Source organism: Pan troglodytes, chromosome X, assembly GCF_028858775.2.
Source record: "Pan troglodytes isolate AG18354 chromosome X, NHGRI_mPanTro3-v2.0_pri, whole genome shotgun sequence".
NCBI lineage: Eukaryota > Metazoa > Chordata > Mammalia > Primates > Hominidae > Pan > Pan troglodytes.
The window spans coordinates 70,714,891-70,737,343 of record NC_072421.2 but is presented as its reverse complement, the minus strand read 5'-3'; the positions used below and the strand labels follow the sequence as shown (position 1 = coordinate 70,737,343).

General features: G+C 45.3%; 1 protein-coding gene across 3 annotated transcripts in view; it reads left to right on the top strand.

Annotated features, from left to right (window-relative positions):
- LOC107966387 (doublesex- and mab-3-related transcription factor C1) overlaps positions 1-22,453 on the top strand; it is a 71,342-nt gene that overhangs the window by 7,271 nt on the left and 41,618 nt on the right. Inside the window, exons 1-2 of one of the 3 annotated variants that reach the window (XM_024353021.3) lie at positions 5,102-6,561; positions 6,727-6,855. The exons of the other annotated variants lie outside the window; for them this stretch is intronic. The gene's annotated coding sequence lies outside the window, so the exon portion shown is untranslated. Of the gene's footprint in view, positions 1-5,101; positions 6,562-6,726; positions 6,856-22,453 lie in introns of those variants that run through there. 3 annotated transcript variants of the gene reach the window in all.

Below are 22,453 nucleotides of genomic sequence, written 5' to 3'. Positions count from 1 at the left end.
GGCCTGGCCCAGGGTTTCTGACGTCTATGATGACGCTTAAGGCAGTGACATCGATCAGCCGGGCCTCTGGGCTAGGAGCCCCAGTTCACCTCCTCATTAGTAACCCTGGGATGTGGTAGTAGGTGGCTTTAGGCAGGATGAGGGGCCACAGTTGTATCTGTCAGTATGTCAGGGTAGTGACATCTGTGATTCTGCAGGGACATTTGAACAGCAGGGAATCAGAAACGCCAGAAAGTGAGGGTCCGCAACACAAAACCTTGCCAACTGCTGTGGACTGAATTGCGTTCCCCCGCCCTGCAATTAATACATTGAAGCCCCGACCCCTAATGGGACTGTATCTGGAGCTAGAGGCTTTAGGAGGCAATTAAGGTTAAATGAGGTCATAAGGGTGGAGCCCTGCTCCTACAGGATTAGTGTCCTTATGAGAAGAGACGCCACAGAGCTCATTGTATCTGTCAGTATCTCGAGGTAGTGACAACTGTGCTTCTGCAGGGACATTTGGGTAGCAGGGAGGTCTCTTCTTCTCTGCACTGCATGCACCCAGGAAAGGCCATGTGACGTCTTAGCAAGAAGGAGGCAAACCATGAGGAGAGCCTTCAGCAGAAACCAAATCGGCCAGCACCTTGATCTTGGACTTCCCAGCTGGCAGAACTGTGAGAAAATAAATGTCTGTTGTTTAAGTCACCCAGCCTGTGGTATTTTGTTATGGCAGCCCGAGCGGACTAATACACCAACCCAGCGATTTTTCAAAGAAAGGAGTCCCGGGCTGGCCCAGGAGGCCAGGCTGCTCAGTCCCCGAAGCCTGATGGCAGGTGAGGTGGACAACCCTGTTGTCCCGCCCAGTAACATTTCCTTTTTTTTTCTGAATCTCCTTTGAGAAAATAAGCTGCCTCTGTGCAACTGCCTTGAATGGACCCAGAGTTCTGCAAAGAGTCAGGGAAGGGCTGTGAGTGATGGTGATAAGACCCGCCCCGCACCACCCTGTGGATGGATGGGATTTATATCGAGAAAGGCTACGAGGTCAGCCCCTCGTAGCTTTATACCATGTCTCCCTCAGCTGAGATTAAACAAGTGTGTAGGGATTCAAGAAAAAGTTGATTTTTTTAATTTGGAGTGGTTGTTACAGGGAGTAGGGGTCAACTGGATTTTGCCAGCCCTGAGATTGAACTGGATAAATTACAGGTAAATTATATGTGTGAAAGCGCTGGGTACATGAGAGGATCTCAATATAATTTCGTTGACTTGCACGCAAGTTTCGCAGAAGCTCCTGCAAGAGGCGAAGTGATTCTTATTATGACAAATAATAACAGTTTCTTTTTATTAAAGACCTAGTAAGTACAGGTATATCACCTGTTTACAATACTGTCTTATTTATGCAAATAATCCTTGTGTACGAAAACAATACAGACAAAACAATAGTCTCCCTTGTCCACCCCTCTCCATCACCAGCCCCCTCAGCAATGGTTTAATGCGTTTCCTCAAAAATTCCTCAATCGATGCATTTACATACACATACATGCACTAATAGAAACATATGCTTGTCTTTTATGGGGCCATAAGATACATACTGGCTCAGGATGCACGTATTGTGTGGCACTTGATTTTTGCATTTTACAGCAAGTCTGGGTGAACTTCTCCTGTCAGCTCATGGAGAACTGTCTCATCATTTTTAACTTCTGCATAGTGTTCTAAGTGATATGCCATAATTCTTTAACTACTTCCATACACAAGGACCTTCACATTTTTTTCCTCAACTTTTAAAGTTCTCAAAAGTTTTTCCAATATCTTTGTTTGCAGAGGATGTGTCGCTCTAGAAGAGATACACATAAATAGAATTTTGGCACAAAACCCTACAAATATTTCAACACTGAGTAACCGTTGATAAATGGATCTGAAAAGAGGTGGCAGCAATTTATTCTCTCAGGAGCAGTGTAGGATAGTGTTCATTGTCCTTCACCGTCGCTCTTGATGTTATTCATCCCTTTAACTATTTGCTAATCTGGTGGTTGATATATAAAAGGTTTTGAGACAAAGCCTTCCTTACAGAATCTGTGAAGGTCCAGGGCTGGTCATGCCTGCAAGCCCGTACTCAGATGTCGCCTCCAGTGGGCTGGGTGGGGAGAGGCTGAGAAAGGCACAACAGAGTACAACAGAGAGTGACAGGAGGAAGTTTCGGGGTCCATGAGAAGGCTCAGACAGGGCACCCACTCAGCCTTGGGGATGTTAATGGAGTCAGTGGAGGTTTCCCAGAGGATTAGGTGCCTGAAAGGCGTGAGGAAAGAAATTAGACAGGGAAAGGGAGAGGAGGAACAGCACTTGAAGCACAAAGACCAGGCCACTGAGGTGATTTTGGAAACTGCAAATAAGCAGACCCAGTTTCTATTCTGTGCACTTGTAGCAGTCAAGGTTGGCTACCATGAAACAGTGCTGGATCAGAAACGTGTGTCCCAGTGGAGACTCTGAGTTCCTCTGCTGCAGTTCTCTAGAATGAGGGTGCTCAATCAGGGGCTAGCCTGAGTTCCAAGGTCCAGCCCTTGAGGATCTTCTGGGTTGCATCCAGGCCCTGGCCTAGAGTTTCTGAAGTCTGTCATGGGACATAAGATAGTGATACATATATATATATAGTCTCCTAAGGACCTAGCCTGGGAGACTCTAGTCAGCTGCCCACCCATTCTGTAGCTCTGGGGTATGAAAAGAAGTAATTTTAGGCAGGGTGAGATGCCAATGGTGTCATGCAGTATCTTAGGGGGTAGTGAGGGTATCCTTAGAGGATACTGAAAATACTTGCAATGGGGCTCATGGGAGGCATAATAGCCCCCAGGGCAGCAGTGCCATCAGGGGACTTGCAACTAGGCAGCTGGCTGACACAGCAGGTAACTGTGAATGTAGTAGTCCCCTAAGCCACGGGGTCACTAAATGTGTGAGAAGAACAAGAATTTGGAGATCATTTAGCCAAAGATTTCAGTATGTCAATAGGGCAATGGAAGCTCAGGAAGGTATAGCAACTTGCCCAACACAGAGAGAAAATGTATCACTATGGTGAGACGGTGAAGTGAGGACACTGTGACTAATACTGACAGATGAAACCTGTCTTCCCCTGAACCTGAGAGGTTCTAGAAATCAAGAGCCTGTGCAAATGGGTCATCACAGCAAACAGCTTGAGGAGGTTCATGGCAGCCAGGTCCCAATCAGCAGCAGTGTTGTGCCTCTGAGGATATAATGTGTGAGGCTGTGTTGGTGTGTGAATCAGCCTCTGGTGGGTGGTGAACAGGGGGCTCCAGGCTGGCGTTAGCTCTCTCTGTCTCTCTCTCTCTGTCTTTCTCTCTCTCTTTCTGTGTGTGTGTGTGTGTGTGTGCGTGTGTGTGTGTGTGTGTGTGTGTGTGTGTGTTTTAGAGGTGAGGTCCCCTTGACACCAAGCCCTGCTCTATTAAATCCCCTATGACCACTTGGGTTTTGACTGCTGTTTTCCAAGTTATGGCCCCTCGTAACCCACTGGATTGGTTGGACGGTGGTATCGTTGCAGACAAGGGTCCTCCCTCCGAGCCCAAGGGAAGGAAGGAGGGAACAAGGTGGCCTCAAATCTTGTCCCCTGGGCCTGAGCCTCTTAAGCTAGAGTGGCAGCTTCATCCATATCTGTGTCCCACACAGTCTCATTTCCCTTGCCCTACCTACATTCAGCCAGCCCAGATTCATTTCTGGACTGGAGAAAAGGCCTCAGCACCTCCAGGACGACAGCTCTGAGTCCAGACATTGAAAACATCTGGTTCCTGCCGAGCAGGAGGCTCTGGGCTCCAAGCTAGAGGAAATAAAAGGAATACTCCTCACCCTTATCCCAGATCAGAGAGTCCAGGCACAGCAAAGCTCTAGTGGACACATGCTCATTGATTTGTTTTCTTCAATAAAGGTTTATTGGTGCCATGCTGTAGGTAAAGCCCTGTGTCCAGGTACTGGCTGTTCCAGGACTAACAAGGCAGAGCTCATGCTCCAGAGATGAGAACCTGGGTGAGGACAGTCATGCAAATTAACCTGCCAGAGGGGGCAGTCTAGCATGAGAAATGCTATGATAGAGAAGAGTACACAGTATGTTTGTGTGTTAGTCAAATATTTCATCATATAGATAGGGAAATGGAAGCCCAGAAAGGTATAGCAACTTCCTCAAGGTAACACAGAGAGAAAATGTATCACTATGGTGAGACAGTCAAGTGAGGAGACTGTGATTGGGACTGGCATGGTGGAGGGGAGACATGTTACCAAGGGAAGAAGGACGTGTTCTTTTTGAGGGTAGGAACATCAGAGATCAAAAGGACAAGTGACAGGCTGAGCAAGGAAATGGTGGCTCCAGAGGAGAGCCATAATGCAAAGGCCCTGAGGCAGGGCAGAATTAACAGTTATTTTCGGGGGTACTGAAGGCAAATTTTAGCCACGCTGTGGAGAGAGACGAGGCTGTAGGAGAGGAGCAGAGTTGAGATGTCCAGATGGAAAGTCTGAGGGATGAGAGACAATGTCCTGGATGGAAAGGGGCTCTCACAGAATCATCTCATTTGGCTCTGGATGGTATAGAAGGAAGTCTCCATTGCTGGTCCAGGATGAGTCCTGGGCTCCCGTCCCTGTGCAGTTTTCTACAGTGCATACACTGGGCCTTCTAAACACACCAACTCTAAAGCGCAATGGTGAGGTCAGAGTGATGCCCACCCAAGCTGTTCCCTAGAAGCCAGTGATCGGATACCATCCTGTGTGGCTGGGGAAGCTGGCAAACAGTGCATAATGAGGACACTGATATGGGTTCATCTAGAATAAAACCAGGATGACATAAAGAAGGGCTGGGTTTCTAGTAGGGGTCAAATGAGTGTGAAGAGGCAGAATTGTGGGGTAAAGATATTGGAATCAGGCCTCGGCGAGAGGGGAAGGCAGAGAGAGAGAGAAAGTGAGGAGAGGGAGAGGAAGGGAGTGACGGAGGGAGGGAGGGAGGAAGGGATGGATGGGGGCAGGGAGGAAGAGAGGAATCTAGGGAGGGAGGGAGGAGAGCATTTGGTCCTTTGCATAAGGGATATGGCCTATGAGCTGCAGCCTGCTGGGGCTGCCTCCCTCACACCAGAATTTTTGGAAAAGTATCCACTGTGATGGGCCTCTCTTCCTGGAGAACAGACGCCTTTGTCCTACTTGCTAGGAAGATATTTTTCCTGCACTGTTTTTGGGTTTTGGTTTTTGTTTTTTGGCACTGGAATGACCCGGAGTCACCCGGGAGCTCCCAAGAGGAGGATGCAGGGTCCCAGGTCAACTATATTACTACTCATGGCTGCCACTTACTGAGGGCCTAATACACATCAGACACTCTGTCGTGTGGATTACATAAGCTGACACTTATCTTTCCAACGGTCCTGCAAGTTCAATGTCAGTCAAATTTTACAGGGTGTAATCTGGAGCCGGAGACTTCAAGATACTTGTCCAAGGTCACACAGATATTTACTGACAAAGCTGGGACTTGACCCCAGGTCTGACTAAAACGTGGGCGCACCACGCACCACCCTGGCACCTGAGAACCCCTCCCAGCCTTAATGGAGCCTTCTGTGTCTTGCACCCGGTCCCTAGCCCCCAGATATTCCTGCTGTCTTAATTGTTATTGATTGCTGCATAAAAAACTACCCCAAGCATATCAAGTTAAAATGATAAGCAGTTTTTCTCTGAGAGTTCTGTAGATCAGGGATCCGGGTATGGCTTAACTGGATCCTCTACTTCCCAGTCTCTCACAAGGCTGCCAGCCCAGGGACAACAGTCTCATCTGTAGGCCTGACTGGGGAAGGATTGACTTCCAAGCTCACTCATGTGGCTGTTGGCAGGATCCAGTTCCTCATCTGTAGGCTCAGCTGGGGAAAGATAGACTTCCAAGCTCACTCATGTGACTGTTGGCAGGCTCCAGTGGGTCGCTGGCCTGAGGGCCTCAGTTCCTCTATGGCTGTTGGCCAGAGACTTTCATCAGCTCCTCGCCAGCTGGCCTTCTCCATCTGGGCAAACACGCGTGCAGGAAGAGCCTGAGGGAGAGAATGAATGCCAGCAGGTCAGAAGTCACAGTCTTGTTATAGCCTAAGCATGGAAATGACACGCCATCACCTTTGCCAAATTTTGTTGGTTAGAAGCAAGTCACTAGGTCCAGCCCACCCTCAAGGGGAGGGAATTCCATAGGAGCATGGGTGCCAGGAAGGGGGATCCTTGGAAGCCATTCTGAAAGGCTGCCCACCACACCTGCTCCTGCACCCACCTCAGTATAGTGAGCCCCTTTGGGTATCAACCACCTTGACGGAGCAAATGGTTGATGGGCCACCTTGGACTGTGCTATGTGGCCTGCATCTATCTGATCCCACCTCTCTTCCAGCAGGCCCGGGACTCGAGTCTGCCTGGCCTTGCCTTCCTCCCCAAACCTACCAGCTACTCCTGGCCACTGAGCCCATGAGATGTCACAGCAGCTGAAAATGGACCTGCTCCCTGTGACTGAAGCACACACCCATCACTCGGGTGGGACTGGGACCCAGGATGGTGCTCCAGGCCTCTCCTGGTAAAACAGAGGTGAAGGGCTCAGCTCTCCCACTGAGACAGGGCCCACCTCAGGAGAACACGGGTACAGGTGGGAGAGGGCTGGGTCCAGAGTTATCTGTGAAAGCTGCAGAGATGTTCTTGCTTTTACCCTCTGGGTTGGGATTCTGGGTAGAATCCCCCCATGTTCTCCAGCAGGCATCACAGAAACATCTCTAAGGCAACGTGGGAGCACCCATGCCAGAGAAGGAGCTGCTCTGAAGCTGCGTGGAGACCCAGAAGTGTTCAGACGCCTAAGATGGGGGACCTACTCTAGGGAGGAGAGGAGTGAGTATAGATTGGGGATGGTTTGTGTGTCTCCAAAATGTATTTAACTCAAAAGCAGAGAGAGATGTGAAGCACATATAGCAAAGCATTTTTAAGTAGGGATGGTGGCTGCTGTATTCTTCTCTCTGTTTTTCTGTAGGTTTGGAATATTTCAGTAGTACAATACTCTAAAAGTAGAAAACAGAAGAGAAGGAGGGGGCTCTCAGGACCCCTGGACTCCACATTTCCCAGGCGTGTCTCAGAGCCAAATGCGTCAAGCTGGGGGTTGGCATTGTGAACTTGTGAGTTTCCCAGGAACCCAGTGGTTCCATTAGGCTGTGGGGATCGGGACTGCAGGTGGCTGGACTCCCATGGCAGAACCTTAGCCAGGAGCAGAGCCATCCCCGAGAAGCCTGGGCTTTTTCCAGTTCTGGGAAGCATCCACCAGACTCAGCTCTTCCCACTGCTGCTATTTTCTTGCAATATATATCAGGGGCAGCTTACAAAGAGACACGGTGTCATAATAAGGGACAAACAACCTGAGGTGATGGATATGAGGCCATGTGCTGGAGGGGCTCTCTCCAAGGTTGAGGTGGGGGTTGTTGTGGTCAGATTATAACTTAATGCCTCTGAAGCCTTTCCTGTGGATTCTGTGACATCTTCTCTCCTTCTGACCTCACCTCCCTGTCCCTCAACCTACAGCCCTCCTCTCCGGCCCAAGGGCTATCACTCAGTCAGTGCCCATCAGCCACCCTATATGAAGTGTTTGAAACCAGTAGCACGTTTACTGTCCATCAACCATTGTGCTATTGCAAAAGTGACTGGGGGACATGCAGTACTGCTCCAAGGTACGAGGACAGTAACCCATTTGGCTAGGTACCCCGTGCCTAACTCTCTCTCCACAGCGACCCCCTTCCCTGCCACCTTCACCGAAAGAGGCAAACCATAAATCACAGGAGGTGGATATTCATGTGGAGAGGGACATCAAATATCATAACACCAAAAGAGTCAAGTGTGCCAGTATGTATTTCAGGCCCACTGGGGTGAGCAGGGGCATGGAGCAGCCGAAGGGGCTTGGTCACCGTTCACGGCTCTGTGCCTGCGGCCCCCGTGGTCTCAGTTTCCGAGTGTCCGGTATCCTCCCCTAGGGAGGAAAACAGAGTGACAATTGGACCCTTGGGAGCCCTGGGGATTCTGGCCTGGCCTGAGCTTCTCTTGGTGGACTTGGCGGTGAGCAGTGAGAGAGGCAGAGGCTCTCACCTGAAGCACTTGGTGAAACATGTCAGGGCTCCCTGGAACCAGCTCCTCCAACACCCTCTCAGAAGAGCAGGTTCCCTGGGCAAGCCTGGTCCTCTATGGTGTTGGCAAAATAAACCAAGGGCATAGTGTCTTTAGCTGAGCCAGTTCCGTTCAGGAAAATAGGGAAAAATCATTCTAGCCAGCACTAACATTGCTTCCTTCATTCATCGGGTGTTCGCTGGGGGCCTGTTACGTGTACACCAGGATCAGTTGCAGGTACTGGGGATACAGCAATGAACTCTAGAGATCTAGATCCCAGCTCTCCTGGGGCTGACTATCTGCCACGCTGGAGGGAAATCAGGCTCACCAGGTCCTCAAGAGTTTGCTCTTCCTTGGGAAGGCTAAAAACTGCAGCTGCCCACCTTGCAAAGCTGAGAGCACCAGTCTGGGGGATGCGGCTTTCTCCATACAGTCAGATCAGGACTCAGCAGCAGCAGGAATGCCAGTGAAGTTCATGTTTTCTGAGAAGTGCGATGTACATGTGGTGTCTGAAAGGACTTATTGTCAGAGGCCGGCAGAACTCTTCATTGTGCTGGGCCTCTGGCTCAGGGCCTGTCCCCCCCCCCCCCGCCCCCCGTGAAAATCCATCCCCGTGTCCCTGGCCTGGATCTTCACCCTCCCCTCCTGTAGATGAGTATGCTCTTTTCAAGCAGTTGATACATTCTCGTAAACTCCCTCAAGTGCTGAGATGCCTCATTGACTAGTATCATCGCTTCCCTTTCCTCTCTCCCGACTCCCCCTTGAACCCACTCTAATCAGCTTCTAGCCCCACAACGCGACTCTCATGTAGATGATTAAATGACGAATTGAAAGTGACGGTTTCTGATTTTCACATTACTCTACTTATATAAGCCTAAAGACTTAAGGGAAGATCTATTTCTGCATTGTTCTCTTTAAGGTTTACTGAAATTCAAACCGGGGTACTTGCCAATTATATTTTTCCCCCCACCAGCTCCATCTTCATGTCAAGAAACTCAGTGAGTAGACAACCCTGAAACTACCCCTAAATTCCCAGTGAGCCGAACCCCAGCATTGCTGGGGATCCACAATCAAACTCCAGGTTTCTCTTCTGTGCATTAGTGGAAGCCAACGTAGGGTGCTTGAGGGAAGCATGGATGTAGAAAACTGTGTCTCACGGAGCCCTGAGATTTTTAGCTGTAACTTTTGAGTCAGGCTGCTCAGTCAAGGCTCAGGCTCAGCCTACGGGAGCCTTCCAAGGTCCTGGCCTTGAGGATGCCCAGGGGTCTGTCAAGGGCTTGACAGAACCCTTTTAGGACCCTGTGATGGGCCTTGAGACAGTGGCATCTGAGCCCCCAGGGCTCTGGTCTAGGAAGCATCAGTTTTCCCACCCTACTTCTAGTTATGATTGGTGTCAGGAGGAAGAAAGAATTTGGGGATGCACCATAGGGTAAATATATTAAAACTGTTTAATCCCTGACAAATGGCACTCCAAATGTGGAGTGCACATTTGGCGCGTAGCGTGAATCTGTGCCAATTCACACTACCAGCGTCAGAACCTCAGTATATGATACCCGATTGGTATCATTATAATTTTAAATGTTTGTCAAGTTGCAGTTTGAAAAGTGGAATCTCACTGTTATCTTAATTCCATTATGACTTGTGATGTGGAGCTCCTATTCCTTTCATAGTGGCCATTTGTATTTCTATAAATGGCCTGCTCAGATTGTTTGTTAGCTCTTCTATTGTTGTTTGTTCTCGCATGTGTTTCTTGAGTTGTCTCATCAGAGCTCTCTGTATATTGCAAATGTGATTATTTAGTCTGTTATAATTGAGGAAGATGTTTGCTCCCAGTCTCTCACTTGTGCTTGCATTTTGTTTCCTGTGTCTTCTTGTATGGACACTTTTCATTTGGGGTGTTCATACAGACTGCTTTATTCAGGCCTCACCACAACCATGTGAGGTTGTTCGTATTTACCTCAGTTTTCTTTTTGTTTGGTTGGTTTTATTTACATTTAATAAATGCTCATTGAGTTAGGTGTCAGAGGTACTCTGCACACTGGGGATAGAATCACCATAGTTCCATGCGCCAAGATCACACTGAGGGCTGGCGGCACAGTAATGAGCTGTACCCTTACAGAGCTTTCCACCTGTAAGAGTTTCGGGCACACTCTTAAACTTCTTTTTCTTTTCATTCATGATTTAAAAATGTATTACTTACACATAATTGTACATATTTATGGGGTACCGTGTGATGTTTCAACCCCTGTATACATTGTATAATCTTCAAGTCAGGGTAATTACCATATTCATCACTTTAAACATTTATCATCTCTTTGCAGTGTTAACATTTAAAATCTTCTAGATTTAAAATCTTGAAGTATACACTACATTGGTATTTTCTATACTCGCTCTACTGTGTAATAGAACACCAGAACTCGTTCTTTATGTCTAACTGTAACTTTTTACATTTTTGCCAACCTCTCCCGTTGCCCCACACCCCCTTCCCTCCCCAGCTTCTGGTAACCACTACTCTAGTTTCTGCTTCTGTGAAATCAACTTTTTAAGATTCCACATCTGAGTGAGGTGATGTGGTGTTTGTCTTTCTGTGCCTGGCTTATTTCACTTAACATAATGTCCTCCAGGTTCACCCATGTTGCCTCAAATGACAGGATTTCATTTTGTTTCATGGCTGGATGGTATTCCATTGTATATACAAGCCACATTTTTCTTTATCCATTCATCTGTAGATGGGCATTTAGGTTGATTCCATATCTTGGCTATTGTGAATATTGCTGCAACGAACACGGGAGTGCAGATGTCTCGTCAACGTGATGATTTCCTTTTCTTTCGCTATATACCCAGTAACGAGATTGCTGAATCACACAGCAGTTCTATTTTTAATTTTTTGAGGAATCTTCATACTGTTTTCCATAATGACTGTAGTAATTTTCATTCCCACCAACAGTGCATAAGTGTTCCTCTTTCTCAACATCCTCTCCAGCATTTGCTACTTTTTGTCTTTTTGATAACAGCCATTCTAACTGGGGCGAAGTGATATCACATTGCGGTTTAGATTTGCATTTCACCGATGATTGGTGATGTTGACTGTTTTCATATATCCGTTGGCCATTTGCACATCTTCTTTTGAGAAAAGTCTATTCAGGCATTTTTCCCAATTTTTAATTGAATTATTATGAATTTTGCTATTGTTTGGGCTCCTTATATATTCTGGATATTAACCCCTTGTCAGATGCATAGTTTGAAAATACTATTTCTCTCATTCTGTAAGCTGTCTCTTTGCTCTACTGATTGTTTCTTTTGCTGTGCAGATGCTTTATAGTCTGATATAATCCTATTGGTCTATTTGTGTTTTTGTTGCCTATGCTTTCGAGGCCTTACTGAAGAAAGGAATCGTTGCCCAGTTCAATTTCGTGAAACGTTTCCCCTATGTTTTCTTCTAGAAGTTTCACAGTTTCAGGTCTGACATTGCAGTCTTTAAGTCATTTTGATTTGACTTTTGTATATGGTGAGAGATAGGGGTCTGGTTTCATTCTTCTGATTGTGAACATACAGTTTGTCCAGCACCATTTATTGGGGAGACTGTCCTATCCTCCATGTATGTTCTTGGCTCCTTTGTAGAAAATCAGTTGGCTGTTAATGCTTGGATTTATATCTGGGTTCCCTATAATGTTTTATTGGTCTATGTATCTGATTTTATGTCAGTGCCCTGTTGTATTGGTTGCTTTTGTATATTTCGAGGTCAGGTAGTGTGTTGTCTCCAGCTTTGTTCTTCCTGCTTGGGATTGGTTTGGCTATCAGCATCTTTTGTGGCTCCATACAAATCTAGGATTTTTTTTTCTATCCGGACTGTCATTGGTATTTTGACAGGGATATCAAATGTCGAACATGGAGATCACTTTGGTTAATATGGACATTGTAACAATATTAATTCGTCCATGAATGTGGGATCTCTTTCCATTTATTTGTGTCCTCTTCAATTTCTTTTATCAGTGTTCTACAGTTTTCACTGTAGAGATCTTTCATCTCCTAGCTTAAGTTTATTGCTAGGATTTTATTTTTTATTTTTTTGTGGCTATTGTAAATGGAATTACTTTCTTGATTTCTTTTTCAGATAGTTTGCTATTGGCAAACAGACATGCTACTGATTCCTGTATGCTGATTTTATATTCTGCAACTTTACCGAATTCACTTATTAGTTCTAATAGTTACTTGGGGCAGTCTTTAGGGTTTTCTCTATATAAGACCATGTCGTCTGTAAACAGGGACAATTTGACTTCCTCCTTTCAGGTTGGATGCTGTTATGGTTTGGCTGTGTCCCCGCCCAGACCTCATCTTGAATTGTTGCCCCCATAATTGCCACGTGTTGTGGGAGGGACCTGGTGGGAGACAATAAAATCTTGGGGGCGGTTTCCCCCATACTGTTCTCGCGGTAGTGAATAAGTCTCACGAGATCTGTTGGTTTTATAAGGTGTTTCCCCGTTTGTTTGGCTCTCATTTTCTCTCTTGCCTGCCGACATGTAAGATGTGCCTTTTGCCTTCCATCATGATTGTGAGGACTCCCTAGCCACGTGTAACTGTGAGTCCATTAAGCCTCTTTTTAAAAAATAAATTACCCACTCTCGGGTATGTCTTTATCAGCAGCGTGAGAACAGACTAATACAGGCGCTCTTTATTTCTTTCTCTTGCCTAATTGCTCCGGCTAGAACTTTCAATACTAAGTTGAATTTAAGCAGTGAAAGTGAGCATTCTTTTCTTGTTACAAATCTTAGAGAAAAAGCGTCCAACTTTTTCCTATTCAGTATGATATTAGCTTTCGGTTTATCATATGCGGCCTTTATTTTGTTGAGGTATGTTTTTTACCTCTTTGCCCACTTTGCTGGGAGTTTCTATCATGAAGGGATGTTGACATTTTTTGAATGCTTCTCAGCATCTATCGAAATGAGCATATGGATTTTGTCCTTTGTTCTGTTGATGTGAGGCATCACTTTTATTACATTGCACATATATTGAACCAACCTTGCATCCCTGGGATGAATCCCACTTGATCATGATGGATGATGTTTTTAATGTGTTGCTGGTGTTTGGTTGAGGGTTTTCGCATCCATGCTTATTAGGGATATTGGTCTTTAGCTTTGTTGTTTTGTCGTGTCCTCGTCTGGCTTTGGAATTACAGTAATGCTGGCCTCGTAAAATGTGTTTGAAGCTATTCCCTCCTCTTCATTTATTTGCTTGTTTGTTTGTTTGTTTTTAAGCCTTTGAGAAGAATTGATACCAGTTCTTTACATGTTTGGTAGAATTCACCAGCAAATCCATCAGGTCCTGGACTTTTCTTTGATGGGAGAGTGTTTACTCCTGCTTCAATGTCATTATTCCTTATTGTTTCTGTTCAGGTTTTCTATTTCTTTGTGATGCAATCTTGGTAGCTTGTATGTGTTCAGGAACTTATCTGTTTCTTCTAGATTTTGAATTTCTTGGCAGATGGTTGTTCATGATAGTCTCTTATCATCATCTCCACCGCTGTTGTGCCAGTTGTAATGTTTCCTTTTTTTATCTCTGTTTTTATTTGAATCTTCTCTCTGTTTTCCTTAGTTAGTCTAGCTAAAGATTTGTCAATTTCTTTATCTTTTAAAAGGCTAACTCTTTGTTTTTTGATTTTTAAGTTGTTTTTAAAAAATCTCTATTTTGTTTATTTCTGCCCTGATCTTTGTTATTTCTTTTCTTCTGCCAACTTTGGGGTTTTTTTGTTGTTGTTGTTCTTTTTCTAGTTTCTTGGGGTGTAACATTAGGTTGTTTATTTGAGATATTTCCACTTCTGTTACACAGGCATTTATTGCTATAAACTTTCCTCTTAGAACTGCATTTGCTGTATCCCATAGGATTTGGTATGTTGTGTTTCCATTTTCATCTGTCTCAAGGAATCTTTAAATTTCCTTTTTCCTTTTTAATTCCTTCATTGACCCATCCATTGTTCAGGAGCATGTTGTTCCATTTCCACGACTTTGCCCAGTTTTCAATATTCCCTCTGTTATTGATTACTTCATTGTGGTCAGAAAGTACTCGATGTGATTTTGATTTTTAAAAGTTTGTTAAGACTTGCTTTGTGAACTAACGTATGGTCTATTCTGAGGAATGTTTCATGTGCTGTTGAGAAAAAATATGTATTCTGTGGCTTTTGGATGGAATGATCTGTAAATATCTGTTAGGTCCATGGGGTCTAGAGTGCAGTTTAATGCCGACATTAATTTTCTGTTTGGTTAATTTTCTGTTTGGATGATCTGTCCACTGCTGAAAGTGGGGTATTAAAGTCCCTCACTATTATTGTATTATGGTCAATCTCTCCTTTCAGGTCTTTTAATATTTGCTTTACATATTTGGATGCCCTGGTGTTGGGTGCATATATTTATAACAATTATAAGTATTTATATATATTTACTATATATATATTTACAAAATATGTATATTTACAATGGTTAGAATATACGTATTTAACAATTAAATATATATTACAATATATATTACAGTTGTTAAAATATATATATTTTGTAATATATATTACTATATATACAATTGTTACAAAAACATATGTATATATATACACACACATATATTTACAATTGTTATATCCTTTTGCTTTATTGACCTGTTTAACATCATATAATGGCCTTCTTTGTCTTTTTCTTTTTATGGTTCTTGACATAAAGTCTATTTTATCTGATCTAAATAGAGGTACTCCCACTCTGTTTTGGGTTCCATTTGCATGGAATGTCTGTTTCCAACCCTTTGCTTTCAGTCTGTGTGTGTCTTTGTCGGTGAAGTGAGTTTCTTCTAGACAGTATTTAGTTGGGGCTTGTGTTTTTAGCCACTCTATGTCTTTTAATTGGAGAACTTAGTCCATTTACATTCAAGTTTATCATTGACAGGTAAAAGTTTAACACTACCATTTTGTTACCTGTTTTCTGTTTTTTGTTTTTTGTTTTTTTTTTGGTAGATCTGTTCTTCCTTTGTTTCGCTCTTACTGTCTTCTTTTGCTGTTATGTATTTTTCTCTAGTAGTAAATTTTGATTCCTTCCTATTTATATTTTAGTGTCCCTATTATAGGTTTTTGCTTCGTGGTTACCATGATGAGATGTATAAAATATGTCTTATAATTACAACAGGTTATTTTAAACAGATAGCAGTTTAACTTTAATCACAGGAAAAACGAACAAAAACAAACTCTACACTTTAACTCATCCCTCCCTCCACACTTTGACTTTTTGATGTTTTAAGTTACATCTTTTTGTATTCTTATCTCTTAACCAATTGTTGTAGTTATTACTGTTTTGAACAGTTTTGTCTTTTAGGTTTCATACTTAAGATATATTTGGCAACCCGCGATGACAATATTATAGCATTGTAAATCTGTCTGCTTTCTTACTATTACCTGTGAGTTTTATACCTTCGGATATTTTTTTGTTACATGTTAGTGTTCTTTTCTTTCAGACTGAAGAAACCCCGTTAGCATTTCTTGTAAGACAGGTGTTGTGTTGATGATTTTTCTCACCTTTTTTCTTTTCTTTCTTTTCTTTTTGTTTCAGCAAGTCTTTTTCTTTCTTTTTTGTTGGAAGGATAGCTTTGCTGAATATGGTATTCTTGACTGACAGTTTTTTTCCTCTTCATCACGTTGAATGTATCATTCCTCCCTTCCCTGGCCTGCAGGGTCTCTGGTGAGAAATCCACTGAAAGCTGTATTGGTGACCCATTGAGTGTGATATGTTGTTTTTGTTGTTTTTCTCTTGATGCTTTGAGCATTTTTCTTTGCCTCTGATTTGTTTAAATAATTTGAATATGGTGTGCCTTGGGGAATTTGTCTTTGGGTTGAATTTTACTTGTCACCTCTGAGCTTCCTGTGCCTGAATGCTATGATCTTTCTCCAGATTTGGGAAATTTCAGCCGTTATTTTTCTAAATATGCTTTCTAGACCTTGTATTTTTTTTTTTTGTCTTCTTCAGCAATTTCTATTATGCAGAGTCTAATTTTCTTGATGATGTCTTATAATTCTTAAAGGCCTTCTTCCCTCTTTTAAAATGCTTTTGTCTTTTTCCTCCTCTATATATGTTCTGTCTTGGAGCTTACAGATTCTTTCCCCTGTTTGGTCAACTCTGCTGTTAAACCTTTCTAATGAGTTTTTCAGTTCAGTCACTGTATTCTCTATTTTAGGACTTCTGTTTTTTTTTTTTTTTAATTGTTTTTATGTCTTTGTCAAATTTTTTGTTTTGTTCCTGGATTGTTATTCAAATTTTATTTAGTTTGTTATCCATATTGTCATGTAATTCCCCAAACTTCTTTAGGATTATTCTGAATTGTCTGTCAGACATTCCATAGATCTTCAGTTTTTCTGGGTCTGTTACTGGAGTTTGGTTGGTTTCTTTTGGCGTGTCATATTTTGTGAGTTTTCACAATCCTTGTCTCTTTATGTTGATGTCTGTGTGTTTAAGGAGATGCTCACCTCTTCCAGGTTTTGCAGCTGCTCCTTGGTGGTGTCAAACCTTTACTACTTAATATTGGAACTTAATCCCTGGCCAGCTGTTGCTTTCAGTCTGGAAAAGACTTACTGTGAGCATGAGAACTTAAATGCTCCACTTAACTATGTTGCTGCCCTGCCACTGTTTCTTGGTCTGGGGAAGACTTAAGCGAACACTGGCCGATTATTGCCAACCTTTTAGTTCTTTCCAGGTCAAGGGAAGGCTCCATGTGATCACATGGGCTTAGTGAGAAATCTGGCCAGGGATCTGGGCCTTCCTGTGTGTTGCGCCCCCAGCAGTGCTGTGGTTCTGGCCAGTCTCCTCAGCATTGGCATGCCCACTGATCGTGGCACAGAGCAGCTGCCAAGATCCACGTGAGAGTTGCTGTGATCAGTGCACCCACTTTCTGTTCCCAATTCACCCCAGGTGTTTCAGCTCTCTTCTGGAGCTCTGAAGGGTACCCGTGGGATAGGGCTGGAGGGGACTTCCCATGAAGATTCCCAGACTGATGGGGAGGTCACATGTCCACTTCCAGTTCCCTCCTTCCACCTCAGAAATTGTGGGCCTAGAGAAATTCTCTGTGAGTAGCATTATGCTGGTTTGGGGGAGGAGGTGGCACAGTCTAACGTGACTGTTGTTCCTCTTACTGGTTGTGGCTTTTCTCAGTTTTGTCATCCCAGGAAGTTTCCTTGCTTCTCCCCCAAGTTCTAGTGAAATCAGGGTGGTATTCTTGCCTTTGATTAATTTGTAGTTGTACTTTTGTGGGAAGAGTGGTACTGTGGGATCATCTGTTCAGCCTTCTTGCTGACGTCGCTCCTCCTGTTTACCCCAGTGCTCAAATGCAGAAAGCGAGGCTAAGAAAAGGTGCAGGGATTTGTCCCTAGATTCTAATCCAAGATCCCGACCTATGTGTGCCTAACTGGAAAGCTATGCAGTGACGTGGGCCCATGGCAGGCTATAGGCCAACATTAAAGCCCCATTCATACTGGCCTCCTCCTAGACACAGAGGGAACACAGCATGTAGCAGAACAAGCCCTCTTTTGTCCTCAGAGGTGTGTGCCTACTTCAAAGCACACAAGACAAGGAATGGCAGAAGAAGGGGCATAATAATGGGCCTGCTGGACAGGACACTGTAGTGAGTGTTGGGAGATCTGGGGGCCAGGACAAGACCCACCACTAACTGTGACTTTGTCTAAGCAACTGGCTCTCTCCTGGCCACTTCTCTAATAACCAGATAACAGTTCTGAGCCACCATTGCAAGTGTCGGAAAGGTGGGTTTTTTGACCCCAGCTGGGATAAAAGGAAAGGGGGTGAGACATACCTCCAGCAATCATTTCAGCAGCCCATAGCTCTTATCAATGCAACCTCTCAGGCTTAGCAGCTATTGCTAGTATCATCATGATTTGCATGTAAATGACTGCTGCTGGATGATGATCTGGGGACAAATGGCATCCAGAGCTTATCCCAAAGGGCCTGATCTCAAGGAACCTGATGGATGTTGCCTCTAGGCCTGGTACAACACCAGCTGCTCTGTGGAGGGGGCATCCCAAGTAATCTTCACAACCCCTCTGTGAGACGCTTTCTTTCCCGCTCCCACAAAGAGTAATAGCATCGGTCCTTCTCAACCACCCAGGACTGCTGTGAGGAGTAATGAGAAAGCTCCCAACAGCCCTGGAAGATATTAGAAAGTGAGATACACCTGCTATGTACCCACAACAACAGCAACAACAAAAAAACAAGAACATGAGGAACATGATGCAAGTCCAACAGATTACTCATCCAGGCAATTGCAGAAAACATACCAGAGCTGTGTGTTATGAGACAAATGGTCACCGACATTACTACTAATCATTAAATGCCCACTGATGATACTATTCCCAGTGGAGTTACAAATGCCACCCAAAGAATCCATAGCTCCTGTCCTCTCGGTAGATATGGGAAGTCACTGTTACTGGGGACCAGGTTTTGCCTGGCATGCCCCCACACGTTTTACCCCATCTAGTTCTCACAGCAAGTAAATAAGACAAGTCTAGCTCCTACCTCTGGGAGGAGGCTGTTCACCCTCCCCTCACAATCCCCAGAGGACGCTGATGGATAAGTAAACCAAGACCAAAGCCTCCTAACCCATGCTCCATGGTGTGTGCCAATGGTTTATGATGTCTCTGCACTACAGGTCTTGTCCACCCTTAAGTGGCCAATTAGGGCCTGGGACAGCCTGCAAATATTACCCAACATAGTTGAGCACCACCAGTTTTGAGCCTCACCTTTACACCATACACCAAAACATACATGTGTTATCGTGTATGTAAACAAACTCCAAACCAAGCCGAAACAAGAACAGGATGTGTATACATTTCCTGAATGGGGTAGAATTCTGGTTATTTCCTGTGTAATTGCCAAGTATGTTCAACGTAGCTTCTCAGCAACCCATCAGCTATATGAATCTTAGCAGAACCGAAGACTAGACCCGATTTCTTCAGCCTTTCACTGAATTCTCCTCCTCTGCCTGTGATCCCTATCTGGGTCAATGGTACCCCAGGGCCACAAGTCACTCAAGCCAGAAACCTGGGTGTCATCCTTGGCCCCTCTCTGGACCTTGCCCCAGGCCCACCTCCAGCCTAAAACAGCACCGTTCTATCTATCCTATGAAAAGCATCTCTCAAATAATGCCACTTCCCTCCCAACCCTCCTCCACTAATTTTCCCCACAAACTTTAAAACCCACGAGTGAGTGAGTGCATTTTCTTTGGGCACAATTTCTCCTTATGCCCATCTATTTTCTGTGATTGAGACTAGAGGTGTCTAAAGATGGCCAGTGAATGAATAAAATTGACTGGCAGGGTCACAGAAACAAGCAAAGCCCACGTTGACCCTCACTGGCATGATCTCATTACACTTCCTCATGCTGGAGTCCCAGGAAAGCCAAGTCTCTCTTTGTAATCAGTGCAGTGAGGATGGGTCAGCCTTTTATGAGAGTGGTCTTGGAGCGTGTGCTCCCCCTTGGGATGGCTTAAAGGTTGAGCTGCCTACCCTGTGATGCTGCGGGCACCACTCTGGGGGTTCCAGCGAGATGCAGCTTTCCCCCTACAGGAAATAAACCAGATGAATGTGATTTGATATGACCAATGTGAGGTCCCATCACTCATTAGTATGTGTCTGGAAGGCCCACGGTTAGGCTCCATCTTTTGTAGGACACCAGCAGTCTTCCGACTGTTCTCAGGAGTACTCTGGCAGTCTGTAGAATTACCTCAGGTGACCATGGGGAGCACTGGAGGAGGGGCACGACAGATGCAGTTTTTTCCCCATTACGTCGCACCATCATTTTACCAGTCAAAAGAAGTCCCCAGTGGGTGCAGTGTGGGAGGAGATTGGGCACTGTGTGGTGGGAACTGTCTCCAAGCACCCTGTTACCGGGGAACCCTGACTCCATGAATGTTTTAGCTTTGCTGCATGTGGGATTGCAAGTACAGTGTCCCCATCACCAAGAGCATGGGCTGTAACTCACAGTTCAATAGGACCCCCTAGATTTGTAGTTGGTGACAGTGGCTCTTAGACTGCATTGCTGTAATGGAAGGATCCTTGCCTCAGATCAACCAGGGACTGTATCTTGGCTCCCTCTTGTGCTGGCGATGCAACCTCAGAATGGTGATCACACCACTCACCTTGATCCGGATGGTGGAATAATAAAACAAAAACATGTGACGCTCCTGTAACACAGCAGGCTGTGTAACATTTCATGGAGCTAAGTACAAATGTTGCTGCCTCTGTAAGGCTGCCCAGGATTCACGGGAACATAGCACCAGAGAGATTGAGGACAGGTGGGGCAGAAAAACAAGCTTAATCTCTTGCTCACTCGCACAGTCCAATGGTCTTCTGTTCACCAGAAGTGCTGGGTGAGCCTGGAGCAGTGGAATTTCTGACCCCACACCTTCTTCTGAGGCACTGTCGACTTTACTTTACTGACCTATCTGAGACGTCTCTCAGGCACGGGGATTGTGAGGTGATGTAAACGCGGGTCGGGGGGAGGTGTAAGCAAAGGAGAAGAACTCATAACTCGGTCACAGTCATATTTCAGAAACGAAGGTGTAAAGCTGACGACCCATGCCTTCCCCTATTGCTGACCTGTCTTTCCCCATTCCTGCATGTGATTGCCCTGCATGCTCAAATGGTTCATTATGCAATGGGTAATGGGCCTGCTCTTGAGATGCATGAGCATCTGTTTTGTGTCGCTGTAACAGAATACATGAGACTGCGTGATTTATAAATAAAAAAATATTTATTTAGCTCATGGTTCTGCAGGCTGGGAAGTTGAAGGGCATGGCCCTAGCTTCAGGCGAGGGCTTGTGTGCTGTGTCATAATGTGGTGAGGAAGGTCAAGGGGGAAGTGGACACATGCAATGAGAGAAAACCTGAGGGGCATCCTGGCTGTATAGCAACCTACTATCTTGGGCACTTTGTCCATTCCTGCGAGCACTAATCCAGTCTCGCCAGAGCAAGAACTCACTCACTACTGTGAGGAGAGCACCGAGACACCTACAAGGACAAAGGTGGAGCCCTCGTGACCCAAACAACCGTGCACTAAGCCTCACCTCCCAGCACCACCACCTTGGGGACCAAATTTCAACATGAGTGGAATCTCCTGTGTATACGGGGCTGGCAAAGGAAAGCATTTTCTGCTGTGAGGCTGCAGAGTCCACTGGCCTGCGCAATGGGGAAGGCAGGGAAGTCCTCATGGTCCATCCAACCCAAGAGGGCCTGAGGTGGACGATGGCAACTGGAGGTCGAATCAGCAGTGGAGGTGTTCCTTTCAGGAGATGATGCGTAGTGCTGTGGCTGTGTGTGGGAGTCAGTCGGCATCTGGTGGGTAGTGGGCATATGGTTCTGGGCAAAGCAGACTTGGGCAATGTTAGGATCAGATTGGAGAGCCCTGGAGAGAGTGTGGTGCTGGGGAGAAGGGCTCCTTGTTGCTGAGTCTGGCTACCTTTAAATCCCATCTCTGCCACTTGGGTTTCAAGAGTGACTGCCAAGTTGTGCCCTATCCACCAGATTTCCCCACATCATTTCTTGTTTCAACAAGTATTCGCATCCTAAATACACACATGCAAGCACAAGCATGCCCATGCACATGTATGCACAGACTCTCCCTGACACTCCCTTACCAGTGCAATGACTGAGCTCATGGTTATGACAGCAGCTATGAAGGAACGAACACCCAACAAGCCCCCAGCCCTAGGGAGTTGGAACGCTGCTCCTCTTTTGGACTAAACATGGGGTTTAGGGCTAAGCCCCATGATGTCAAGTCCTAGCCCCTTTTGGAGAAGCAGCAACATGGAGCTGAACTTCCCCCACTGAGTTAGGGCCCAGCTCAGGAGGACAGAGCCATTGTGGGGAGATAGGTGGTACCTGTGCCATCGAAAAAGCTGCAGAGACATGGGATCTAAAGAACTCCATCACTCCATAATTAACAGCTCTGTCTGTTCAGTACCTACGCGTCTCACCGTGGCTGTTCCCCAGGAATATAGGAAAAGGGCTGTGGGACTTCCAAATGCTGTCGCCTACCTGAACCTTACCCCATCTGGATTTCATTTGAGCTTAAAGGCCCTGGACCTCTGAAGAACCAGAGGGTGAGTAATTCACCCAGCAGGCCCTAAGAAAGCATTTTTTTTCCCTCCCCTGGCTTTGCACAGGGGACTACATGAGACAGGGGAGGGGGAGAGAGAATTTTGGTGTTCCTGTGTCCTAGTTAGGCTTCTTGATGCTAAAGAGCACATCCAATATCCTTGTCCATTTACTTTGGTGACTCCTGGTGCTGCAGTTTCTAACAGGGCCTCCTCC